This window comes from Psittacula echo (genome assembly GCF_963264785.1).
Source record: "Psittacula echo genome assembly, chromosome: Z".
Lineage (NCBI taxonomy): Eukaryota > Metazoa > Chordata > Aves > Psittaciformes > Psittacidae > Psittacula > Psittacula echo.
In genome coordinates this window covers 85,992,592-86,017,855 of record NC_137742.1, presented here as the reverse complement: position 1 = coordinate 86,017,855, position 25,264 = coordinate 85,992,592, and the positions used below count along the sequence as shown (strand labels likewise).

The 25,264-nt window shown below is 45.8% G+C and overlaps 1 protein-coding gene across 2 annotated transcripts in view; it reads left to right on the top strand.

Annotated features, from left to right (window-relative positions):
* The window catches only part of GNAO1 (G protein subunit alpha o1), a gene marked incomplete at its 3' end in the record, with an annotated part of 150,569 nt that overhangs the window by 23,953 nt on the left and 101,352 nt on the right, over window positions 1-25,264 (top strand). The gene's annotated exons all lie outside the window — the stretch shown is intronic.

The window sequence follows — 25,264 nt, the reverse complement described above, 5'->3', positions numbered from 1 at the left end:
TTCCGCTGTATTTGCCTATGTATATGCTAAGTATTTTGCCTATGCATACTTTTACTCACATGTACAGGCCCATTTAAGGTGACACGACTGCTCAGGGACTAAAATGAGGCTTTTACGTCTGCTGGATTGGGGTCTTTTGTGTGCTGTGCATGCATATCGTTGCTTATGTTTGTAAAAGCAAAACGGAAGTCTCTGTGGAAGAGCTCTGCAATCTGGAAAGTGAGGCAGAGACATTTGCTAAGCCAATTAGGAGCTGGATTCTGTTCTCGCTTACATCCAGCTGTGCAATTCCCTGCAATCTGGTGGGATTACCCCACTGCACAGTGGTTGGATATTTTGGCTAATGAGTGATTTGCTTTGATGTGGCAAGACTAGGTGAATAGATGAGAGCAGTACCTGTCCAAAGCATTTTCATTAGCAAATCTCAAAGCACTCCACCAGGTGAGACAAGTATCGTTGCTTTATTTTACAGGTGTGGACACTGTGGTGGGAAGAGGTTGAGGGACCAGCCTGTGCATCTGGCAGTGTGTTGACCAGGCCAGGGTCAAATCCTGAGGGTCACTCATCCCCTCTCTCCTTCACATCCTAACCACTCCAAACCACAATTCCCTCTTCCCAAAACGTGTTCCCTTTCAGCTAGCTCAAGGTACATGCTCATGTCTTCATGCTCAGTGCCGCTTGGAGAGGGGCTTTGTAGCTCTCAGCACATGGCCTCTTTGTCCTACACAAAAGCCGAGCTGTTTGCAACGTTGAGCTGAAGGAGAAAGATAGGATTCTCAGCACACTACTGTATTTTAAACAAGGAAGTGTGCAGGATCAGAAGCAATAAAATGCCAGTGATCCCTGTGGTATTTGGAAGAACCAGTTGTTGCCTCCCTGGGTTGGAAGGCCTGTTTGTCATGGCCACTTCTGTTCTCAGGAGATATTCCTCATGACTCTTTGCTGCCTTTGACTCTTGGAGGAAATGAAGCTGATGCACTGAGCTTGCACGTTCCATCCTGCTGTGGAGCTGTGACTGGCCTGAGAGCCTCTTATCTGATTACCTGCTGGATTTTAAGTAAGAAAAACCCCTGGTCCCTCTTTGAAGCATAATTTAAGCAGCAGGGTTGGTCATCTTTAAAACAGGCATAAAGGATTATGCGTGTCAGCTTGACAGCCAGAATTTTGGAGCAGTCAGTGAACATAACTGCACCTTTACTTAAGTAATTAATTGTGTATAATAATAAATTTGGGCTTCATTATTTGTTTCTTTAAAAAAATCAATTGTAATGTTAGATTCTGTAGCTCTACTTACATAGTTTCACTATGTAAGGAAAACTCACATAGTACTCAGTATGCCCAGAAGCCAGTGCAGGGTTCCAATTCCTGCTCTTCTTGCGAGTCTCATGGTACCTCCCGGATTTTCCTTAAAAGCCCCTGAAGGCATGTAAATTTGAGAGACCTCAGGGATTTTGGGAGGGGAAAAATTTCACTGTCTGTAGCAGCAGAGATGTTGAACCCATAAATCTTAAAAATCCAAATGGAAAGAAGCATGTATGTTCATTGTACTTTAAAATAAGAAATTTATGATGCTTTAGAGCAGCATTTTCATATCAATCGTCTCTTTAAATTCATTAAAATCTGCAAGACATCTAACAATCAAGGGATTTTTTTTCTCTGACTTGTATGTATACATGGCTGCATGGTTGTGACGTGCTTCACCCCTCCCTGAAAGTCTTTTGCCTTGAAGCAGTGAAGAGGGGAAAAGGGCTCTGGTAATCCTACTCAAGGCAAGAGATCCATTGTTCTGGCTCTTTACTGTCTTAGTCTGGAGGTTGCAAAATTTAATTTTTGGCCCTAAAAACCATCAGACCAAAGTATGATTCTTTCCCTGAAGCTTTTGAATCACTGATGTGGGAGTGGTGCCTGCCAAAAAAACCTGTTTTAAAGAAGAACGAAGAGGAAGGGGAAGGAACATCACCCCTTTGCTGGCATTTCATGGAAGGCATGCCCTCTGTATGGCGAGCCAGGGCCAGTGCTGCTTCCACTATCAGAATGGGGCTGGCTGCCCTCCACATTCTTTGTGACAGCACAGCGTTTTCCTCATGAAATTGCAGTAGTGTTCATTATCCAGATTCAGCAATAGCAATAGCTATTTATGAAGGCTTGCTGCTTTCCCGCATGAGCAGGGCCTGGATCCCCAGTAGAGCCATTCATCATGAGGTTTTACAGTGCCAGTCTGCTGCGGGGCTTTCAGAGCACAACAAAGATTCCTTCAGCTATAGCACAGATCTGACAAAGGCAAAAGGAGAGAGAGTCACTCACTAACATGCATTTCTTTCCCTCCCCTCTACTTCTTATAGCAAATTAATACAAGATAGAAAAGTGGTGTTGCCTGCATTTTACAGGGGAAAACTAAAGCCCATAGTGGGAGGAAAGGGATTTGTACAAACCTTTTTGGCTGATGACTGTCAGGACAAGGAGCAGAAAAACTGGCTAAGTCCCAATTCCCTGGTAGACCCATGCATTCATCCAGCTGTAGTGAAAGCTGCTCTATTTCCATGCACTTGAACTATGAGTTACAGGCAGAAGAGGAAATACAAAGGGTAGTGCAAAATTCAGTACCTGTTTCAGTAACTGCCAAGCCTCTACTTGGTTCCTCCTTCACTACATCATTTACTTTGGGGACAAGCTGCACATGTACCAATACATGGTACTATGGGTACCACTCTCCAGTTTCACTTCACACAGGCTTTTCTCCAAGCAGTTTTTGCCACTATTGTTTTTGTTGTTACAAAAAAAATTAATTGATTAGGAATTTTAGTTAATTGTAATTTCTTGCTGAAAATGCCAAGAGGAAAGCACAAACATAAGGAGAGAGTTGCTCAGGTCAGAGCAGCCCACCTTTAGTTAGCTGTGTTCCTCTGAAATCATGCAGTGTGACTACAGACACAGGCACAGGGAAAACACTGGATTCTGGACAACATTTTAATGTCATAGAGAAATACAGTGGTCTGTCAAGTCAGGAAGCCTGTTTGAGGCTCTGATGGTGACACTGGGCTGGCATACTGTTAACTGGAAAGCTGCATCCCAGAAGGATTATAATGACCTTTTTTCTAGTTCTCCAACTAAAAATTGGCTTCACCATAGCATTTAAAATATTCTGTGTTTTTATGAAGCTATAAATAGGCTTGTTTCTGGACTGATTTTGCTTGTAATCAATGAATTAGCTTGGCTGCATATTTCCACCTTTGGCTGAGCCACTTTCCAGGGACAACTTGTACCTTGGGATGTCAATGGCTCACAGACATCCTCTTCTTGTTCAACATGTCTAGAAAAGAAAATAGTCTCATTCCAGCCTTGTTATTTGTTATTTGGCCACAACGCCCAGTAAATTGTGACTCCTTTGGTAGGGAAGTAATTGAGGTTCATTTGTCCATCGATAACAGAGGCCTGGACCAGCACTCAGCTCACAAACTGATTCAACTTTCTGAGCCTAAAAGTAATTTTCTACCCTCTTAAAATGGTTTTGTGGCTTTGTGCAGAGTCTGGACAGCCCCAGCACACCATGAATAATAGATTCTGAAAACCTGTGAATGCTTTATTTATTTAAACTTATTTATTTAGGTCGAGAGAGGTCCTCCTTCCCCTCTACTCTGCCCTGGTGAGACCGCATCTGGAATATTGTGTCCAGTTCTGGGCCCCTCAGTTCAAGAAGGACAGGGACCTGCTGGAGAGAGTCCAGCGCAGGGCAACTAAAATGATGAAGGGAGTGGAGCATCTCCCTTATGAGGAAAGGCTGAGGGAGCTGGGTCTCTATAGTTTGGAGAAGAGAAGACTGCGGGGGGACCTTATTAGTGTATATAAATATATAAAGGGGGAGTGTCACGAGGATGGAGCCAGGCTCTTCTCAATGGCAAAAAATGATAGGACAAGGGGTAATGGGTACAAACTGGAACACAAGAGGTTCCACTTAAACTTGAGAAGAAACTTCTTCTCAGTGAGGGTGACGGAACACTGGAACAGGCTGCCCAGGGGGGTTGTGGAGTCTCCTTCTCTGGAGACATTCAAAACCCGCCTGGACACATTCCTGTGTAACCTCATCTAGGTGTTCCTGCTCCGGCAGGGGGATTGGACTAGTGTGTCAAACACCTCAATATTTAGAATTTGTTCATATCATTGTCATATTTACCCCACTTTACCTGCAGTAAAATGTCTCAAAAGGGTTTCCACCTTGTAAATCTGCTGTAAGCAGTATTTACAGCCTGTTGGCTGAGGTGCCTTTAGGGGCCCTGAAGTGAAGCAAACAGGATTTCACCCTCATGAGTTGGCAGCACTGCCTCTCTCTTTCTGGAGAGCTAGTTGGATGGGTTGCTGTTTGCATCAAAAAAACTCCTCTTTAGAAAGCTAATGACAAAGCCACGAGGGTTTTCAGGACCTTTGCTCACAAAATAACTTCATTCCCCAGTTTTCTTCCAAATGCTGCCATGGGACTTGTGTGAACTAGTGCAGAGTGCAGAGGTCTGGATTTGGCTCATGCTTTTTCCACTAACAGTGCCTCTTTCTCTCACCACTTCCCTTCTGATCACAGCGTGAGCTGTGTCCTTCTGGAGAGCAAGCTCATCTGCACAGGGAAAGCCTCTCACTGCTCGCTTGGGTTTTGCTGTCATAGGATGTAGCTGGCTTTCCAGCCTCAGCTCAGACCTAGTGATAAGCAGTTTGGAGGCTTAGCAATAAGCGGGTGTGAGATTCCAGTGACTAAAGAGCAGAGGGAAGTGTGTAACCATGCCCCCTCTCAGGGCTTTCCTCCTGTACAATCACTGGTGTGTTCTTCTGACCCTTGCTTGTGAGGCCCAGCTGGCTGGGTCAGCCTGGCTACATCTGAGAGCTTTTAGATGAACTTTGACAGAAGCAGGACCAGAACCGTTTTCATGCAGTGAGGCTATTTCTTCCCTTGCTATCACTAATCTAAACCCACATTGCTCCACAGACCTCAGCAGTGCTGCTTTGGAGGGTGAAAGCCAGGACAGCCACATGCTGTAGCCTGGGGCTGGTGGTTTACTCAAATTGATGAGCTCCTTGTGAAGGTAGCTCTAAGTGACTCAGCTTTCAATCTATTTAAACCAACTTCATGGATTGGGGCGGAAATTGAGCCTGAGTAAAGCTACTCCTCATCCCTCAGGTTATGCCTGGAAAGCAACAGTTTGCATGTGAGCATTTCATTGTCACAAGAGGTGCCTTAATGGCAAAACCCTCTGGCTCAAACCCACTCAATCATTTCCATCATACAAAGGCATGGCTGTGCACTTCAGGGTTTTCTGCTACTGCTGCATTGTTGCCCTGATTCTGCAGACCACAGTTACTACCTTAGGCATCCTTAGCTGAACTGATTCCTCCCAGCACAGCCCATGTGAGAGGATCTGCACCACCAGGGCTGTCCTGACTCCAGCTGCTTGTGAGGCAGCTTGTGGCTTTAGCCATGCATTACCGTGGGCACAGGCAGCAGCTGAAGCCAAGTTTGCTTCACCTTCTCCACTGTGTGCCATGGATTCAGGCAGAGAGGGAGCTGTGTGTGCACCAGCAATGGAATCCCTGGGAAAAAGTGTCTAACTGCAGGATTAGTCACAGCAGACATTGCTGTGCTAAGCACTGAATATCATTTGGCTCTGCAGCTCTTTAACTTCATGGTGTAGATAGGTGTAAGGAAGGCTGGAGCTGGTGTCGTGACCAGGGAGCAAGCCAGCGGGTGACTTGCCCTGAAAAAGAGGTGCAGGGAGCAACCCCCTATCAGGTTCCTGTGCCCCTTTCCAGCAGGTACAGTAAGATACAGTCATGTTTAACATGCTGTTAAACAGCAGAACACTTCCCATGTATGGGGAGCACCAAAGGGGAATGCAAAGGATGTCTGGGAAAGCAATGGTGACACTAAAGCTTAGTTCTAAATAGCTGAGGGAGAGGAGACAAGATGTTCTTGCTACAGAATCCTTTAGAGGTGCAGAGGAGGGAGACAAAAGGCTGGTTTAGGTAGCACAGATTGCAGAGGTTCCTGTATTGGCAGGAGGAAATAAGGAGAAGCACAAGCAGGAAACCAATTTCCTTCCAGCCCTTTTACCTAGCTGAGGAGAATGAAAGGGCTGGTACTCGAGCTACCCACCCAGGCCTGGATTTTTAGGGTGCCCAAGGCACAGAACTCTTTTTTTTCTAAAGAAAGTACTTTACATGTTGAGACACTCCTGGCTCTAAGGGGAGTCCCCATGCAGCACAGCTTCCACATCTGGAGGCCTTTGGTTTTCTAGATGTGACAAATACGGAATCCCTGGAACCCCCCAGCCACAAAGTTGATTCTGGCCTCTGGTGCTCGGGCAGCCAGGCCTACCTGTCCTGGGTTTGATTCAGTGTGTGTGGCCAGCTGATGTCCTGTGGATTCCTGCTATGTGGACACAGACCTTGCTCTACACCAGGAAAAGCTGAGCGCTGTGTTTTCCTATGATCACTTTTCTCCCCTCTTGTAATCTCCACACCTTTTCTCTTTTTATATTACTTTCTCCATCTTCTTTTTTTCCCTAAACAATTTCTTTTGATTTTCCTTGTACTTGACTGCTTTCTTCCTCTGAACCCTACCTTTTTTGTAGACATTCTGGGGATTTTAGTATTTTTCCTCCTTAACGATTTTTTTCTTCCTTTCTTTCCTTCTTCTGTTTGCTTTATCCACAGGTTTTTTTCAGCTTTTACAGCTACATTATCTTCTCTCAGCCTTCCCAGGAGGGGTTGGACCATACATCCCACTTGCCTTCCAAATGTTCACAAGACTGTTTTGGAAGATGAGTGACTGACAGACAAACACCAGCCTCAAATATTCTGAATGCTCTGTTACCAATAGCTTTATTCTTGTCAACACAGCAAAATAACCCTTGGAAAGGATAGACCATATTTTTAGCTAACCTTCAACTTGGCTTATAAAAAAATAACTTTATGCTCAGCTGTCTGTCTCACTGCCTGGATTCATGTTCTCCAAGCAGGTATTTAGAGGACGGCTTTTCACTCTGACCTGGTAGGGATGTGTAAGTAGACTCTTGGAAGGGTGTTTTCTTCAGACACCTTGCAGTGCTGCTGTGAATCTGACCCAGAGCTTGTAGTCAAGTAAGAAGCAGGAGACAGGAGATGCTCCTCTGGCACTTTACTGCGTGTTTGGTCTCAGGAACTGAACCAGCACAAAGGGACCAAACAGGGTGAAATTTTAAGCCTTCCAAAACCAATTAATTGATAACAGAGTGTCAGGATTTCCCCACAAGTCACAGTGCCCACCAAATTAAAATCTTGATTCTTTTGATGTATCTGGACGGAGTTAAAATCTAGAACGGCCTAGGGAAGATACGTAAGTGTGTTTCTGTGCTGGCCTCAGATGTGCATGAGCTTGCCTTCCTCCTCTCCTCTTGATCTTAAGACAAGGCAGATTAAGAAGTGATCTCTTCCAAACAGTCTTCAGTTTGTTAAGCTTGTAAACAACAGCAAGGTTGGAAGCCATTGCAAGATGGATAGAGCTTAGAAATGCTGGCCAAGATTTCCCTGTGGCACTCGTGTGAGGAATGTGTGCTAGTTAACAGGGCTAATTCTTTGTGCAGTGCTTGTCTACTGCTTTTCCATGCAGTTCCTGTTTCAGCTGGTGGCTCAGGTCCCACGTTGCTCACCAAGGTCACCACAGCCTTCAGAAAGCTTTCTGCCTGCAGGACATTACCGAGGAGAAGGAGGCGACCTAATCGTTGGCTCGGCTCTGCAGTCCCAGCCCAGCTGGGAAAGTGCAGCAGTGTCTCTCCAGCTAGAGGCGCCACACTACCTGCCTTTCAAGCAACCTAGCTCCAAGCAGCACTCTTGACACCCAGACAAAACGGTTGAAGCAATAGGACAAAGGGTGATGGGTTCAAACTTAAACAGGGGAAGTTCAGGTTAGATATAAGGAAGAAATTCTTTACTTTGAGAGTGGTCAGGCACTGGAACAGGTCACCCAAAGAAGTGGTAAATGCTCCATCCCTGGCAGTGTTTGAGTCTTGGGTGACATGGTCTATTGTGAGATGTCCCTGCCCATAGCAGGGGATGGAACTAGATGATATTAAGGTCCTTTCCAAACCAAACCATTCTATGATAACCTTTCAGCTCTCCTGCAGTCTGTCTTCTTACAGCACTTGATGTCAACACCTCTTCCATTTGAACATGGCAGGATCCGAGGCAGCATGCTCAGGGTTTGTGCTCACTGCTCTTTTAGGCTGGAAAGAAGCCAGGGTTCATCGTGGGGGCTGGTGTGGTGCTGGTCTGCTTGGGATGTTGTTCCCCTTCTCTTTCACTAAGGACACAAAGGAAAAGACTTTTGCAGTGGCAGCATTTGAGTCTGCTGCATTTGAAGTGCTCTCATTCTTTTGTAAGGGATGACTTGTTTATGGCAGAACAGCTCTGAAGCAATTATTACCAGCGCGTGGAGAAGTACACCTTTTTCTTTATGGATTATCCCTGAAGCTCTCAGTACAGGGACAAAAAGCAAAACCACTAGCTTAGGAAAACAAAGAGGGATTACAGACGTGAATGTTGCTGGACCTGAACTTAGTAATGAGGGATGCAATCAAAAATTAACAAGCAGCTGTATAAACAACCTCATGTGAGCCATGGTGTTTGAGCACAGGGTGACCGTGCAGTGAGCTGCTAAGTGCCCACATTGTTTTCGTCGGCTTTCAAACTGGGAGGATGTGTTTCCTGACATGATCTGGTCCTGCTCCCGGTGTTGTTCAGTATTCCCCTTTGTGTTTGGGGTAGTAGTATAGGAAAAGTACATCTCAGAAGAAGGCATGGCTCAAAAATACTGGAGAGGAACTGCAAGGGCTGAGGAGGATGAAAAAGTGGCTCAGAAACAGTGCTGGTGAATCAGCCCAGGAAAAACAATGAGACAAAACTCAGTAACAAAGGTGCTGCATTTAAGAGGAAAAAAATAGATTGTCCCAGAGCTACAGATGTCCTGTATGTGCTTCACCCAGGTTAAGGAAAGTTCTTATGTAGATACTGTCTATACCAAGCAGGTGCCCTGCAGGAAGAGCCCAAATCCAAGTGAATATAGCAAAGGAATCTTGCCCTTGCTAGCTACAAGAGCTATAGCATTCCCTTTCTGTGAAATACCCTTTATCCACTGTTTTGCACAGGCATGGAACAGAGCAGACATCCTTCCCCTGGCGCAGTCTGCTTTAGGAGGCCTCAGCTGCATGTCCACTCAGGAGGAGGATGGTTATAGGCAGACTGCTGGGAAGGGCTTTTCTCTCCAAACTACAAGGCATCTTTTCCACTAGCAGGGCTTTTTCTGTTGCTTTGGTAGTTCCAGCAGGATATGGAAAATCCAGCCCAGCTGCAGACTTAAAAGACATCATTTTATGACAAGATCTGTCAGGAGAAATGAGGCATTTTGATGGCTAGTCACGCTGTGACTGTCACATGTATATAGGAAAGGCTATGTTTGCCTTTGTGCCTGCTGTCCTTTCTGTATCTGGAAAAAGCAAGAACCAGTGCAGTGTTTTCCTTTGGCCATTCAGTACTATGCATACCAATAACATCATAGTCATGTAGAGTTCAGGGAAAGGAACTGTGTCTTCTTAACAAGGGACAAGGCCCTACCACACCATGGACAGTGCTGCTGCTCACACAATGAACAGAACATGACAGTCCTCAGCTAATTTCTCTGGTTGCCTTTGCTCTTGGCATAAAGCTTTGGTGCCCTTGGTTTCTGTGATATGGGAATTTAAATGTGAAACGCAGGTCAGAATTCATGTTGAAAAACTTCCTCTAGTTTAATAGGAAAGGTCAGAACAAGTTTCTTCAGCCTTCAAGAGAGTAGCGGGGTGAGGAACAGACAAGTTATCTGTTACTCGGTTTGGGGAGACCCTAGCTGTAGCCCATGGTAAAAGGCAAGTGGGTCTAGCTGGAGCCAGCTCTGCAGGATAAAGAACCAAGAATTAAGACACCTTGCCTCCACTAAATTGAGGAGAGGTTGAAGAAAAGCTTTTGGAGGACAGAGTGAGATGCATCCAGACTTCACAAGTCAGATCGGTTAATGATGGGGTATAACTGATTGCATTGCGGGGAGTGCCTTGGGAAGCCACATAACCCCACAGCTTGGCCACAAAAATCCACATTTTCCTGTCTCACGGGACACCCATCCTGTTTGTGTCTCATGCATGAGGGCAGGACACATTGCCCAGACCATTAAAGGAAGTTATAGAGGAGGATGGTAGGGCCAAATTCTGTTCTAAAACTCGACCAACACCCGTCCTGCAGACATACAGCCAAATTGTCTGCTGAGTCAGCAAGATACAGAATCAGATGTGTATGCAGGTGTGAGTGAGCTTGAGTCCCCAGAAGCCTAATGATGGAAGTTCCCCTAGTCAGAGCCTTTTGTCACTGGGTTTCCTCAGTGCATTTTTACTCACCGCGGTTGGATTTTTTCATTTCTCTGACCGCTCGCTGGTTTTCACCCCCAGTTTCCATATATTTCCTATCTTTTCCATCCCCCTGTTATTTTCCTGTGCATTTTCTAAGCCTGCAGCAAATCCAGCAGCCAACAAGTTCTTGTTAAACTTCTGAATCTACCCTGTTCAAGTGGGTGCTAAATCGGGCAGGACAAGTCAAGCCAGTTCTAATTCTGATGATAGCAATTGTGCTTTTGGAAAATAATTGACAAAAATGTTGCAGTTATGGAGAGCATGTCTAAGAGAGAATGATCATATTCTGCAGCTCTGGTCTGCAGAGCGCCAGTGTTCAAGTAGGACATTTTAATAACATCCTTCATGGACAAGTGTTTTGCTTGGACCAATTTTTCCCTCCCTTCTCTCAGACAATTGTCAGCAAAGGGACTCTCAGGGAACAAAATGGAATTAAATCTATTCAGAAAATTAGAACAGTCTGCATTTCTTTCTGTGCTGAATGCACTACTAGTGGGGCTTTAATCTGCATTTTTTTTTGCCTGGAGCACACTCCCACTCTTACCTCTTCACAGTGATGCTGCTGTTCTCACAGATAAACAGGTCCTCCCTGAGTGGATTATAGCTCTCAGCCAAAGGCAGGCTGATGACAAGGATAAAACAAACAAATACATTCCCAGGGCCTGATCCAGCTGTTCAGGGAGAAGACAGAAACCCTCATGGATTTCAGTAGAGCTTTTACCCCACCCTTAACAGTCCTTTTGCTGATGGCTAATTGTACAGGGCCCAGGAAGTCTGGGTTGTAAGGACTTGGTGTGGAGTACGTTGCGTGTTTCCATGCAGCAGGTAGCTCGGGCTCAAGCCTGCTGTTCCCTCCACAGCCAATCTGCACTCGGACACGTTTGCATTCCATGTGATGTTTGTATTCCCTGTGACATGATCCCTTCAGCTGCTGCCGCAGGTTTGTCGGGTTCTGTGGAGCTGGGAGTGACTGGGTGGACAGACCAGAAGATCCCTTTGGAAGAAGGGATCCAAACTGACAAGGCAGTAACTGAAAGGAGCAACACTGGATGAGCCAAGACTGACATTAGTATTCACATTCTGAGAAAAGGAGAATGAGTAAGGAGTGAAATAAGGGGCAATTGAAAGAAAAATAAGCCAGAAATACGTATGTTGAGATAGGCAGGTGCTAGGGAGGGGACAAGAGCTATGCAAATTGAATGATCAAGAAATCTTGTTGGCTTTGAGGTGGAGACAATCTGAGGCTGATCCTCCCCAGCCCTTGCTTTAGAGCCTGCCTGCCTCCAGCTCACACCCACTGATCTGTGTCTTTTCTGCTGCTAGTGGTACATTTTTCCATCCTGGCTATTTAAACAGCTAGTTTCTTTCTCCCACTCAATTTTTGTGTGCTTCTACAGCTGGGGACCAGTGCTTTCAGTTGTAATGGCTTTGAATTAGGGGAACTTCTATCAGCCTTCTGTTCCTGTAATTTACTGTGGTTTAGAGTGATAATGAGGATTTGAGCATGTAAAGAAACTCTAACGTACACATGGAAATCAACACCAGGGAGTGCAACTCTGAGCCTTGGGAATTAGTGACTGAAGGGGTGAGTGAGTGCTTAGCACAGGAAGCCAAAACAGGGGAGACAAAAGCCACACATAATCTTCCTGGGCTGGAAAATGTTGTTTGTCTTATGTGTTTAAATGACTGGAGAACAGAAAGCTTTTATTCCTTTCTGTTGCTCTGTAGCTGTGTTACAGTTCAGCCTTAGGTGTGCACAGTTGCTTGCATAATGTTGGCAAGGAAGCCATCCTGGACTGGCCCAGTAAAGGACTGGGAGGTGGTCTGAAGAGTCCAGGAGCAATGGGCATGAGGCCATCTCCCCACCACAGAAACCGAAAGAATCGAAGGACTCTGTCATGGTTTAAGCCCAGCCGGCAACCTGCTGAACCCAGGACAGACTCCTTTCACTCTTGTTATGTCTGATGAACCACAAATATAAAACAAGGCTAGGGGAAGTTCTTTAAAATTAATGTACTTTTTGGGTAAAAAATATGAAACGCTTCCTTGCCAGGGATAGTTTTTGGCAACAAACATCAGCTGTGGTCACAAATAATCCTGCCAGAGTATGTGCGCCTGTTTTGAGTGCAGTATAACTGCACGTGCAAGTGGGGTGGAAGCGCACTGCTTTGCTACCGAATTCCAATGCAGTGCAAATCATTCATGGCGTTCTTGGCACTCAGTTAGTGCTCCCATCTATAATTTCCAGAAGCCTCATTCTAAAGGGTGGGGGGGACACATCAGGGCTGTTATTTCTGCTGGAAACGTTGGTACTAAAAATAACTGAATGGCATGATATTTGATAATTGCTACTGACAAGCTGTATTTGAGCTTGTCAATAGATAAATTTTGACTGGACAGCAAGAAATATTTCTGATGATGGAATATGTTATACTGTGGGTTTTTATTTCTGGAGAAGATGTGAAAGCCTCGTTGCCCTGAAGCTTTTAAAGGGATGATTTAGGAATGAAGAGGAGGGAACAGTCTTGCATCATGCTCATATGTTCTGGGATTCTGGGGGGCCCTGCAGGAGGTATCAGTGAAGAACTACCATAGGATTTCACTTCCATAGAATAGTTAAGGTTGGAAAAGACCTTAAGATCATCTAGTTCCAACCCTCCTAAACCATGTCACCCAAGGCTCTGTCCAACCTGGTCTTGAACACCGCCAGGGGTGGAGCATTCACAACTTCCCTGGGCAACCCATTCCAGTGCCTCCCCACAGCTGGGTCTGGTTCCCGGGGTTAGCAGTTGACTCCGGGGCTCAGGTCCCTCCTTCAGAGAGCCAAATCCTGACACGCTCGGGCGCACATGGGCTTTCTGCCTCCACATGTTTCCTGGCAGGAGCTGCTGTGGCTGCAATACCCCCAGGCCAGCAGCTTGACTGGGTGTGAGCTGCTGCAGAGACCAACCAGATAACTCATCCTACTTGCGAGACATGCTCCTGCCTAGCCTGCAGGTGTTTGAACAGATATGCCTGCCATCCTCACCCTGAGAAGGATGGCATCTCCATGCTGAGGTCCTGTGTGGCTCAGGTTCAAGCATGGGAGGTGTGGGAGTGGGACTCTATGGGACGTCACAGCCTGCACCTTCTAGACTCTCCTCACACTGGGTTTGGTCTCTGGAGAGCATGTTGGAGCAGCTTCAGCATGTGCCAACTTGTAGAAGTCCCCAGGAGGCCAGTACACTGAGTGAAGAGAGCAGCTGTGCCCCAGCCATACCCAGTCCTTGAAGAAGTGTGCAGAACGTCTTTCCTAGGGGACCCCTGCTCAATTATCAGTCTCATTCCCATCATCTCCATTCCCTTGCCCCTTTCTCAGGCTCTTGGTTTGGCATTACTTGGGATAGATGTGATTTCCAGTTCCCAAGCAGAGGCGGCTGTGGCAGTCCTGCAGGAGTGGGGATGGACTGGGACACCCAGCCTGCCTTCCCAACCCTGCTGCACTCTGCCAGGGCAGCCAAGCAGCATTTAGCATGAGTTACTCCATTTAACTTTGTTAATTGGCTGGCTAATGAGCCACTGGCTGCCTGAGTTTACTCAGCACTATTGCCTCTGCTTATGGAGTAGGTGCTGCTTTTTATCACACATTTTCCCATATCCTGTAGGTTGTAGATCTATTATATAGAAATTAGTAAGCTATAATCATAACTGTTTAAAGGGGGCACTGACAGTGCTATTAAATGCCATATCAGCCCTCCCTTACCTATGCTTCCCAAATTCAGATCATCTTTGTATTGCTTTCGTCCCACCTCAGAGTCACAAAACTGGGGGCTGTTCCTGTTCATGGGACTGCAGATGATGGGAGGGAGGCCTGGCCAGAGAGGAGAAGGAAGGCCTGTGCTGTTTGGAAAACTCAAAAGCTTTGAGAAACTGATGAAATGTCCAAACTTTCCTGGGTGCTTTCTGGAAAACCAGAAGCCTACCCCATCAAAACAGTACATTGTCCGAATGCCAGTAGTGCACCCACTGTGTGGGTGGGAAGACAGTCCAAGTAGCCTACACTAATTAAACCTCAGCCACTATGAATCCAAGGAAGCCTCTCCAGAAGTCAGGAATGTTTTACACAAGGGACAGTTAAATAATACTAGAGGTAAGCTTAAACCCTGACGATCGGACGTGGAGCAAATTTATTAAAAAGCAGACTTACCAAATGTAGCTGGATGCTTTATAATGCAGTTCAGACAGTCACTTTGAACTGCAATGTGATGTCTTCTCGGATACTCTTGGGAAAGACTTACAGGCATTTGTAAATGAAATCAGTAAGGAATTTCTCAACAGAAGATGAGGACATGGGGGATAACAAAGACTAAAGCATTAGAAGGAACATGCTCATTTTCAGAGACGTTTATCACAGCAGTCCCTTCCCATCATAATGTGTGGACACATTTACGCATGCATTTAAAAGCAGCTCTGCTCTCAGTTGTTGCATTTACCTAGAAAGCAGGTGATGACTTGCTGAATCAGACCTAGTCCCTACACCCGGCTCTGGCTGCTTGCACTATAGCATCTGCTGCTGGGGCCTGGTGGCCACCAGGCATTGCCTGCAAATGGGGAGCGTAAAGGGAAGGGGAGGAGGTGCCAGGAGTGCTCTCTGACAAGCTTCCCGAGGGGCTCATTTCCCAGCACTGTCCGCTCTGTTTCTTGGTAGTACGGCACTCCTGGGGCTCCCATTAGCGGAATATGGGCCTGGGAAGGAGAACCTAAGTGCCAGCCTGGCTCTGGGCCAGGCTTTCAAATGAAAGAGTGCATCTGTCCAGAGCACTCTAGACACTTGATTCTTGATCACTCCTTTCTCCACTGGCAGGACCTGCCATGCCAAAAGCTGGCACAAAGCTCTAGGGAAGCACAGGGATCTGTGCCTCACCCAGCAATCATGGGAGAGCTGACTCTAGCTTTCAGTGTTCCTGGGTGACAGGGGCCCGCTGAGGATCCCGTCAAGCTGGCTGAGTCACCCAGGGACACAGGGGAACGCCTCTGCTTTCTGCCAGTGGCTGGTCCTTGGTCCACTGACTTTATAGGAATGTTCCTGGTTAGAGCCTCATCCTTCTCTCCTGCTGCCACCGAGAGGTCACAGAACTGTTCTTGGATCTGGTTACAATGCTCCAGCTCACTTTGCAGAGCAAGGACAAGTAATTATTTGTGGGTTTTTGGCAGTGGGTGCATTCATTGTGGCATATGTTAGTATTCTTCCACTATATGGGAATGTTTCGCAGCACAGTACCTCCTGGTTCCACCCAGTGCCCCAGCAGCCTCACAGGGAGGCACTGACTGGATGTCCCAGGTCAGAGAGATGAGGGCATAGACTGACACACAGAGGGACCCCAGAGCAGAATCCTTAGTGTCCTGTGTGCCAGGAAATGCCACGAAGCACTGAGGATGCCTGGGGTCTTCAAATCCTTTTCAATCAATATCACATTGGAATAGCTTGGCTGAAAAACTTGACGAAACGCTGGGAGAAAGTGTTCCTTAATCCTTCTCAGGGCAGCTGTAGGTGGGAGACTTGGAGCTGAGGCAGGGCCTTCCCCCACTGTCATGGATAAGGTACCCCTCTCTGGATGTGGGTGCCCAGTTAGACCAGTGAGGGTCTCATTCCTCACTAGTGTTTTCCCAACATCAGCTGCAGTTGAGAATCCCTGAAGGGTTAATGCTACTTGACTGAATCCTTGTGGCAGGTGTCAGAGGGAAGCTGTGCCTTTGTCTTCCCTTTAGATAACCTGTTCTCTGAGTACAAGTGTAGAACTTACGATTTAAATACATCCAAATGCATGTAATTAGTCACAAGTGCAACATACCTCCTTCCTGCTGCAAAACCTTATGAACAGTGTGGGCAGAATCCTAAAATACCGTATGTGCCATGTTCCAGCTCAGACTCTTCAGCTTGGAAAGCTCAGTGCAGTGAGCAGACCTGAGCAGCCAGGCTGCAGACGGTCAGACCCATCACTTCATGTTATGAAGGTCAGGGGCCCAGAGCAAGCTTTCATCACCACCTAGTTGCAGAGGTGTCTACCTCTGCTCCATCCAAGCCATGTTTCAGCTATAGGCAGAGACTTCCATGAGGATGCAGTAAGTACAGACGGCAGAAACTTTGCAACCCCTGCAAGAAATAGCACAGTGAGGCAGGCAAGGTTTGGTTTTATGCTGCTTGCAGGAACTACTGTTCCTCTGCCAGGACTTTTATCACATCTACACCAGCCATCCCCATTTTGATTAAAAAATTTTCCATCACTGAAGGATCCATTGTGGTCTTTGGGGATTTTCTTCCATCAGCCAGTTACTGTCCCTTGGACTGTGATCTGTGGGCTGTGGTGCTGGATTATATCCACCAATGGAACGGCAGCATGTTGCAGGACTGGGAGCACCATGACTCAAAGATCTCTGAGTTGAGATTAGTGGAGGCTAATGCCAGCTTGGCAGCACACCCAGGGGCTTGTGGCAAGCACACTGCTCAGAGATGGAGCCCCTTAGCTGTAATCATGCCAGGAAAGATACACAGGATATGAAATGGCATAATCGCTCTTTCCAGAATTGATTCCTCCTCAGCTCGAAGCATGTTAAAACATCAAAAGTACTGAAAAAAAACCCCGAAAAAAACCCTTATCGGCTAGACCAGACCTAATCAAACACATCAATTATTGCTTCAGGAAGACAGTCACTGCTAGGTCTGATATCCAAAAAAAGCAAAGCTGCTTTAAAGCATGTTTTTATTTTAGCTGAGTGTTTTCACAATTCCTAATGAGCACTAATACAACTAGGACACACAGAAAAGTATGTCAGCTGTGCAAAGATCAACTCTAGACACAGGGAAGGAACTCTGAATTCCAATGCATTTCAGTAGAATGGGGGGCATTGGAAGCTGAGTTTGTCACATGATGGCTAGGAACCAGGTGCATCTTACCAATGCCTTGCCTTAATACACTGAGAGAGTCGTGCCCTTGGTGTCTGCATAAAATACGCAAGTTTGCTCTGTTCTTACTGTGGGATTTGGTGGTGGTGCTTGACTGTGAGGGTGAAATATGCGAGGCGATGAGGAGACTGTGTATGTCCCTTGTCTTCTCTATTGTCCGCAGAATGTTTGGTTATGGAGAGCAACATCTGATAAGGTTTTGAAAGGCAAAGTCACCTTCCAGCTATCAAAACACTTCAGATGAGGCAGATGGGAAACCAGAAATATTATTTAGGTTTGGGCAGTAAAACTGACATTGAACCCCTTTGCCTTGTTTTTCAGGCTTTGATAATAGTTAGTGACAGCTTACAGAAGTTGTAAGTGATCTAAAAAAGACATAAAAGCTGCTTTGTGTCCTTGTTCAAGGGATGATTTTAACAAAACCATTATGGGATTTTAAAACACTGTTTTGACTTTCTAGAACCAGCTGTGGGATGATCAGCTGCAGTTGGATCCCTCTTGCATCTAAGAGAACATTTAAGAGGATTAATTCCAATAATTTTAATTCAACAAAATGACCTTATATAACATTACCAAGGAATTAATGAGAATTCTCTCATGTGGGTCATCACAGGCTGGTGGATTTTTTTCCGCCCCAGGGGATCTCATTGGTCTCAGGCATTGCATGGACAATTTGGATTGACTATGTAACACACTGCATGGGATCAGAAGATAAGTCAGTCAGAGCAGAAACCCTTTTTCCTTCAGTGAATGATTTGGAAATGCACACAAAGAATGCAGCTGTCAGCCTCCACTGGTGCTATTTGAAACCCTTTTGGCTCCAAGGCTTTTTCCACAGCAAAATGCAATCTCATCTAATGCAAATGCTGCTGCAGGAATCTCTGCAGTCCAGCTGTCTTCTTTTAATTGAAAAAAAATCCTGATTTGTTTTTGACTGAGTTTCTTTGCTGTTCTTATTGAGCCAAGCAGGATGCATATTAAAGCTAATTAGGTGTATGTAGGGTATTCAATATTTGACCTTAATATTAAAGGTCCCAGGAGAGGGCACATTATCAAAGTTACACAACAGAAAATTTTTGTAAAACCAAACTATGCCAGTGGCCTGACACTGCATAAACCCTGCATCTGCGCTGCTCCTGCTTGGTGCAGAATGTGTGGGACTGGCGCAGCCTGTGCCTGTGTCCCTGTTCACACCTTTTACAATCACGGAATCCCAGACTGGTTTGGGTTGGAAGGGGCCTCAAAGCTCATCCAGTTCCAACCCCCTGCCATAGGCAGGAACATCTTGCACTAGACAAGGTTGCTCCAAGCCCCTTCCAACCTGGCCTTGAACACTGCCAGGGATGGGGCAGTCACAGCTTTTCTGGGCAACCTGTGCCAGGGCCTCAGCACCCTCACAGGGAAGAACTTCTTCCTTAGATCTAACCTGAACTTCCCCTGTTTAAGCTTGAGCCCATCACCTCTTGTCCTGTCGCTACAGTCTCTGATGAAGAGTCTTTCCCCAGCATCCTTATAGCCCCCCTTCAGACACTGGAAGGCTTCTATGAGTTCTCCACGCAGCGTCTCTTCTCCAGGCTGAGCAGCCACAACTTTCTTAGCCTGTCAAGAAAATTACTCCCATCTGGACAGATTTGGCTTTGAGGAGCAAAAGAAACTGATTTGAGTCAGCAAGAAATGGGGGTCTATTAGACCCCCATTAGACCTGTTAAGAAATGCGTGCTTCTGTATCAGTGTGATGGCTTTTTTTATCCCTGACTGTATCCATATAGCGCCATCCCCTAATATTAGGGTGACTTGGGTGGGTAAAACCTCTGGTATGGTTGACTCTGTGCACAGTTAGGCTTCGTTTGAGTGATACTTATTGTCATGGGTAAGCCATGGGATGCTTCATTTTCCTGACTTTGCATTTCAAAGTATTGCTACATCCTCACTGAGTTTGGGTGGAGTACTAGCACAGTAGCTGGATTTGCTCTGCCTTGCCTTCTTTTGAAATATCAGAACCAGTGTCCTTCATTTATCAACAGTAATTAATTACTTGCAGGATGAACTAGACTGTTTAGACTCTCAAACTTGTTTTATACACACGCTTAAAACCAGTGTATTTCACTCTGCTGCTTTCTGTTAGAAAATGTAAATGCTGAAATAATCCTCATGGGGCAAAGATGGGAAGGGTCGTTGGTACCTCCCAAATGCAGGGTACAAAAAGCAACCCAAGACCTCAGGCTGATGAAGGACTCATGGAACTAAGCATGCAGGCCAGGAAATCATCTCTGCTTTCAGCTGCAGCATGCAACCAAGGATGGGAGCACCCCTCAAGATAGCCCAAAGACAAACATACACATTGATGTAGAACTCAATGAAAAAATAATACTAATTAAACAAAGTCTTAGAGCTGTTTCCAAAAAGCCGCAGGATTGTAGGATCACAGCACCACAGTGAGAGTTTTATTTAGTGCACTTGTTTCTGGTTTTGGTCTGTATTAAACTGGAAGTGAAGAGTATTATGTTTATACTTTATACACCTGAAAACAAGCTGAAATCAAAGGGGCTGGGAAAGATGCAGTATCTGGGCCCTACATGTCTAGAAGCTAACTGTGGTTAGTTCAGTAGCTGCTCATCTGCAGGCAAAAATAGGATGATAGCAGCATCTATTCTGAGTCAACATGAGAGTTTCTTGTAACATCCTTTTCCAGCTTTCTGGCAAGCGAGTTAAGCTGCACATGTCTGGTTTTAACTAGACCTCATGAAGGCATCAGCGTTACTTACAGATATTGATGCTAGGCACAAATTTAGTTTCCTTAAGAGGCAAAGCTTCTGTCCTGTACAGGTCCATGAACCTTTTGAAACTTATCTGAATAAGCTTGACCATTTCCAAGGCTGTAGATTTTGACGGCATTTCAATCACCCAGATTTTTTAACATGAACCAGCTGATTACTTAGAATAATGCCTTTGCAATGCACTTCGGTGGTAAGAATTCAGTTTTGAGTGACCCAAAGGTATTTCCTCCAGCTGGGAGTCTACCACAGGGCTCCATCAGTACTTCTTGGACTGGTGTTAAAAATTCAGGTTGAAAAATTATACTCTTTCAAATGAGCTCTGTTTGCAGTTTTTAGTTGACCCTAACTAAAGAAGCTAGTTTTCTTTTCAGAGAAGTGGGCATGTAGGCAAGCAATCATCTTAATCTCCATCTCAGAGAATTCTTTACGGGAATAGAATGTACAATGTGTCATTCAAGCAGAGCCAGAGGGGAAGAAGAGTAAGATCTGGAGAGATTTGCATTCTGTCATGGAGGTCCAGACTGTGCCTTTGCAGTCTTTGAAACATAAGGTCATGTGTGTATGCATTGATTTAGTTTAACATAATCCAGGAGGTTTTAATCGCATTTCAGGCTATTAAATGAGTGAGAAGAGAATCACTAGAATTTAGCTTCATAACTCTGCTGTAAACAGATTTTAAACCTCATATCAAGGTAAAATAAATTTAGAAGTAGCTGATTACCTCTAGCAGATTTCCTATCAACATTTGATCAACCCTTTCCCTTCCCTACACATTAAAGTCAGATTTTTGCATGATTATTTCTCCCCATTTGGAAACAAAGTTTAGAGTTTTTTTCAAAATTAGGTGGGTTTTTTTGCTTTTGGTTCAAGCTCTGTGATACCTCATCGATATAACTTACTTGATTACGGTATGAAACAAGAAAGATTATTTTGAAAGAAAAAGAGAAGAAGGAGGGGAAAAAATTTCTGAAAATTTTGCCAAGCAAAAATAAAATTGTAAGTGCGTTTGATCCAAAAATCTTCACCTAAGATCCATCTTGGATCAATTTGTGCCCTAAACATCCACGAATGAATGGGGCTATCAAGAGCCCGAGCTAAAATGCATTGGTAGGCAGATGATCAGTTGTCCCTTCCATACGCCTCCCTTCTGCTGTAGCCCAAGTGCTTTCCTGCAGTTCCAAGCAGCACTTACACCCTGTAGCATCTTGCACTCTTTGCAATGGCTGGGGGGTTTTCCCTGCCCATGTTGTCCATGTGGACTTTGGGAACTCCCCATACAGAGCACTCAGGAGATCTGAGCTTTCCTGACATGGAAAGAGATGCTGCAGGGGAGCACATGACTGTCCAGGTGGAAGCAGATTTCTGGATTCTGTGCAGGGTATCTCTGAAACCAAACCCAGGCCAGCATCCTAGAGCCCCAAGTGCAATGATCTTAAAGTAACTTAATTTGCCCAGACGAAGGCGAGAAGCTCTTGTAGGAACTGGACCATTTGTTTGCAAGGTAGTAGCTTGTGCTACACTTCACATGTAATAATCCCTGGTGATTTCCCCAGCTGGATTTATTCAAGCAAATCGCTGTAATTTTAGAAATATGTGTTGATACAGGAAAACTTCAGCTTGAAACATCTTGCTGATTGAAAGTAAATCTACTTTAGGTAAAACAGAAATCGTATGGGATTTATTTTCCCTGGTAGGCAATTGAAGTCTCTATGTATGTTTTTTAAAGTGGTGGAGACAGCTTGAAGCCACACAAAGTTCCTTGAATTTAGCAGGAAACATTTCAGAGGCATTGGCTCGAGGTTTAGGAGTGGTGACAAAGTGCAGGAGACGAGGCAGGGCTGTGTCAGTCAGGAAAGGAGAACCAGCATGCAAAGGGATGAAGGATACTGAGAGCTGGGAGGAAGAGGGGGGGAAAGGGGTGTCCACAACAGGCTCCACTGCTGAACGCTGCCATCTCTCTCCCTTCAGCACAAGAATCATAGAATCATAGAATAGTTAGGGTTGGAAAGGACCTTAAGATCATCTAGTTCCAACCCCCCTGCCATGGGCAGGGACACCTCACACTAAACCATGCCACCCAAGGCCTCATCCAACCTGGCCTTGAACACCTCCAAGGATGGAGCATTCACAGCCTGCCTGGGCAACCCATTCCAGTGCCTCACCACCCTCACAGTAAAGAATTTCTTCCTTAGATCCAATCTAAACTTCCCCTGTTTAAGTTTGAACCCATTACCCCTTGTCCTGTCACTACAGGCCCTAATGAAGAGTCCCTCCCCAGCATCCTTGTAAGCCCCCTTCAGACACTGGAAGGCTGCTGTGAGGTCTCCACGCAGCCTTCTCTTCTCCAGGCTGAACAGCCCCAACTTTCTCAGCCTGTCTTCATACAGGAGGTGCTCCAGTCCCCTGATCATCCTCGTGGCCCTCCTCTGGACTTGTTCCAACAGTTCCATGTCCTTTTTATGTTGAGGACACCAGAACTGCGCACAATACTCCAAGTGAGGTCTCACGAGAGCCGAGTAGAGAGGCAGGATCACCTCCTTTGACCTGCTGGTCACGCTGCTCTTGATACAGCCCAGGATACGGTTGGCTTTCTGGGCTGCGAGCGCACACTGAAGCCGGCTCATGTTCATTTTCTCATTGACGAATACCTTGAAGTCCTTCTCCGCAGGGCTGCTCTGAATCTCTTCTCTGCCCAACCTGTAGCTGTGCCTGGGATTGCTCCGACCCAGGTGTAGGACCTTGCACTTGTCATGGTTAAACTTCATAAGGTTGGCATCAGCCCACCTCACAAGCATGTCAAGGTCCCTCTGGATGGCATCCCTTCCCTCCAGCCTATCAACCGAACCACACAGCTTGGTGTCATCAGCAACCTTGCTGAGGGCGCACTCAATCCCCCTTTCCATGTCACTGACAAAGATGTTGAACAAGACCGGTCCCAACACCGATCCCTGAGGAACACCACTCGTTACTGGTCTCCAGCCGGACATTGAGCCCTTGACCACAACTCTTTGAGTGCGGTCATCCAGCCAGTTCTTTATCCACCGAGTGATCCACAGTATCACAGTATCACAGTATGTTAGAGATTGGAAGGGACCTCAAAAGATCATCTAGTCCAATCCCCCTGCCAGAGCAGGAACACCTAGATAAGGTTACACAGGAATGTGTTCAGGCAGGTTTTGAATGTCTCCAGAGAAGGAGACTCCACAACCTCCCTGGGCAGCCTGTTCCAATGTTCTGCCACCCATCAAATTGATGTCTCTCCAATTTAGGGACAAGGATGTTGTGTGGTACAGTGTCAAAGGCTTTGCACAAGTCCAGGTAGATGACATCAACTGCTCTGCCCCTGTCCATCAGTTTCGTAGCCCCACCATGGAAGGCCACCAAATTGGTCAGGCAGGATTTCCCCTTAGTGAAGCCATGCTGGCTGTCACCAAGCACCTTGTTGTTTTTCATGTGCCTTAGCATGCCTTCCAGGAGAATCTGCTCCAAGAGTTTGCCAGGCACAGAGGTGAGACTGACTGGTCTGTAATTCCCTGGGTCATCCATTTTCCCCTTCTTGAAAATGGGGGTTATATTTCCCTTTTTCCAGTCGTTGGGAACTTCACCTGACTGCCATGATTTTTCAAATATGATGGCCAGTGGCTTAGCAACTTCAGTCGCCAGCTCCTTCAGGACCCACGGATGGATTTCATCAGATCCCATGGACTTGTGTACATTTAGGTTTTTAAGATGGTTTCGAACCAGATCCTCTCCTACAGCGGGGCAAGGGTCTTCATTCTCAAGAAGGGCAAGTTGTATAAGATTATATGTCTTCAGACCAGCTGTTTTTAAGAAACTTCTTACCACATACTTAGAGACTCTGCTGGCGCCATCTCAGAAATGCAAACACTTCTTGAGAGCTCTTGGAGGGCAGGTGAGGTACCAGAAGACAAGGAAAAAATGTAAATATCATGGTGTCTAAATATAGAGGGAGAAAAGAGCAGTAAGAATTACAGACCAGTCAACTTCTAGAAGCTTGAAGAGAATTGAACTATCAATCAAGCAATCTGCAAGCACCTAGGAGATAAAAAAGGAGATGAGTGACATCCAGCTTGGATTATACAAAAATGAGGCATGTTAAACTGATTTCATTTGGATTCTCAGCAGATGTAGGAGAGGAATAGTTGGTGCTATAACTCAGTTTTGGGAAGGGTATGACATGGTCCCACTTGACTTTCATAAAGTGACCTGGAAAAACAGTCTAGATAAAACTACTTCAGATTTTACACAAATATGGATGAGTAGCCAACTCATTCCCAAGGAATACAGATACCAGAGACTTGTGGTGACAGCAAAGGACTCCATGAGCCAGGACTCTGCAGGGGTCTGAGTTGATTTCCGTCAGAATTTTCAGCAGTGAAAAATGGATGAAAAGACAGAATTGCATCTGTCAGTGTTGTGGAGCTAGGAGAAGTGCTTCAGCACATCAGAGGATGAGCTTTACAGCTTAAAATGATCTTGTCATGTTAGGGGAGTGAGGACTGGGTCTAGTCTGGGGCACAGTGCCTCAAGAAGGAGGGGGCCCATTTGGAAGATGTGTACAGAAGAGTCATTGAATTAACTAAACCTGCCTTGGGTTGCAAGGGCTGCAAGGAAAGCACCAGAATAGCTTGTCTGGGATTGGATCAGGGAGGAAGGAAACTGTAGCCTCTGCTGCAGGAGGTTTTCAGGATCCATGGACAAGTATTCCCACCAGGAGTGACCCAGGCAAACTGACTGCTTGCTTGGATCTGCCCCAGGCTGAGATCCAGCCCTACCAAGCTGGAACTGTCCTGTGCTTTGTTCAGAGCCACTGTTCCAGCACCGCTGGGGAAGTGCTGTCAGCAGGGACATACAGTAACATTATCTTTGGCTTTGCCTTTTGAATATGTACGTTTTGTAGTGAGAGGCTGAAGGAATGTAAGTGCTGTGTTGAACAGAAGCCAAAGCAAGCTGCTGCGCGGAATGCACCCCTTGTTTCCATGTATTTCATTTATTTTATAATTAAGCAGTAATTGCTGAGGCACGCTGGGTGCTTCTTCAGTATTAATGACTTGCTGGAGGACGGCAGAAGA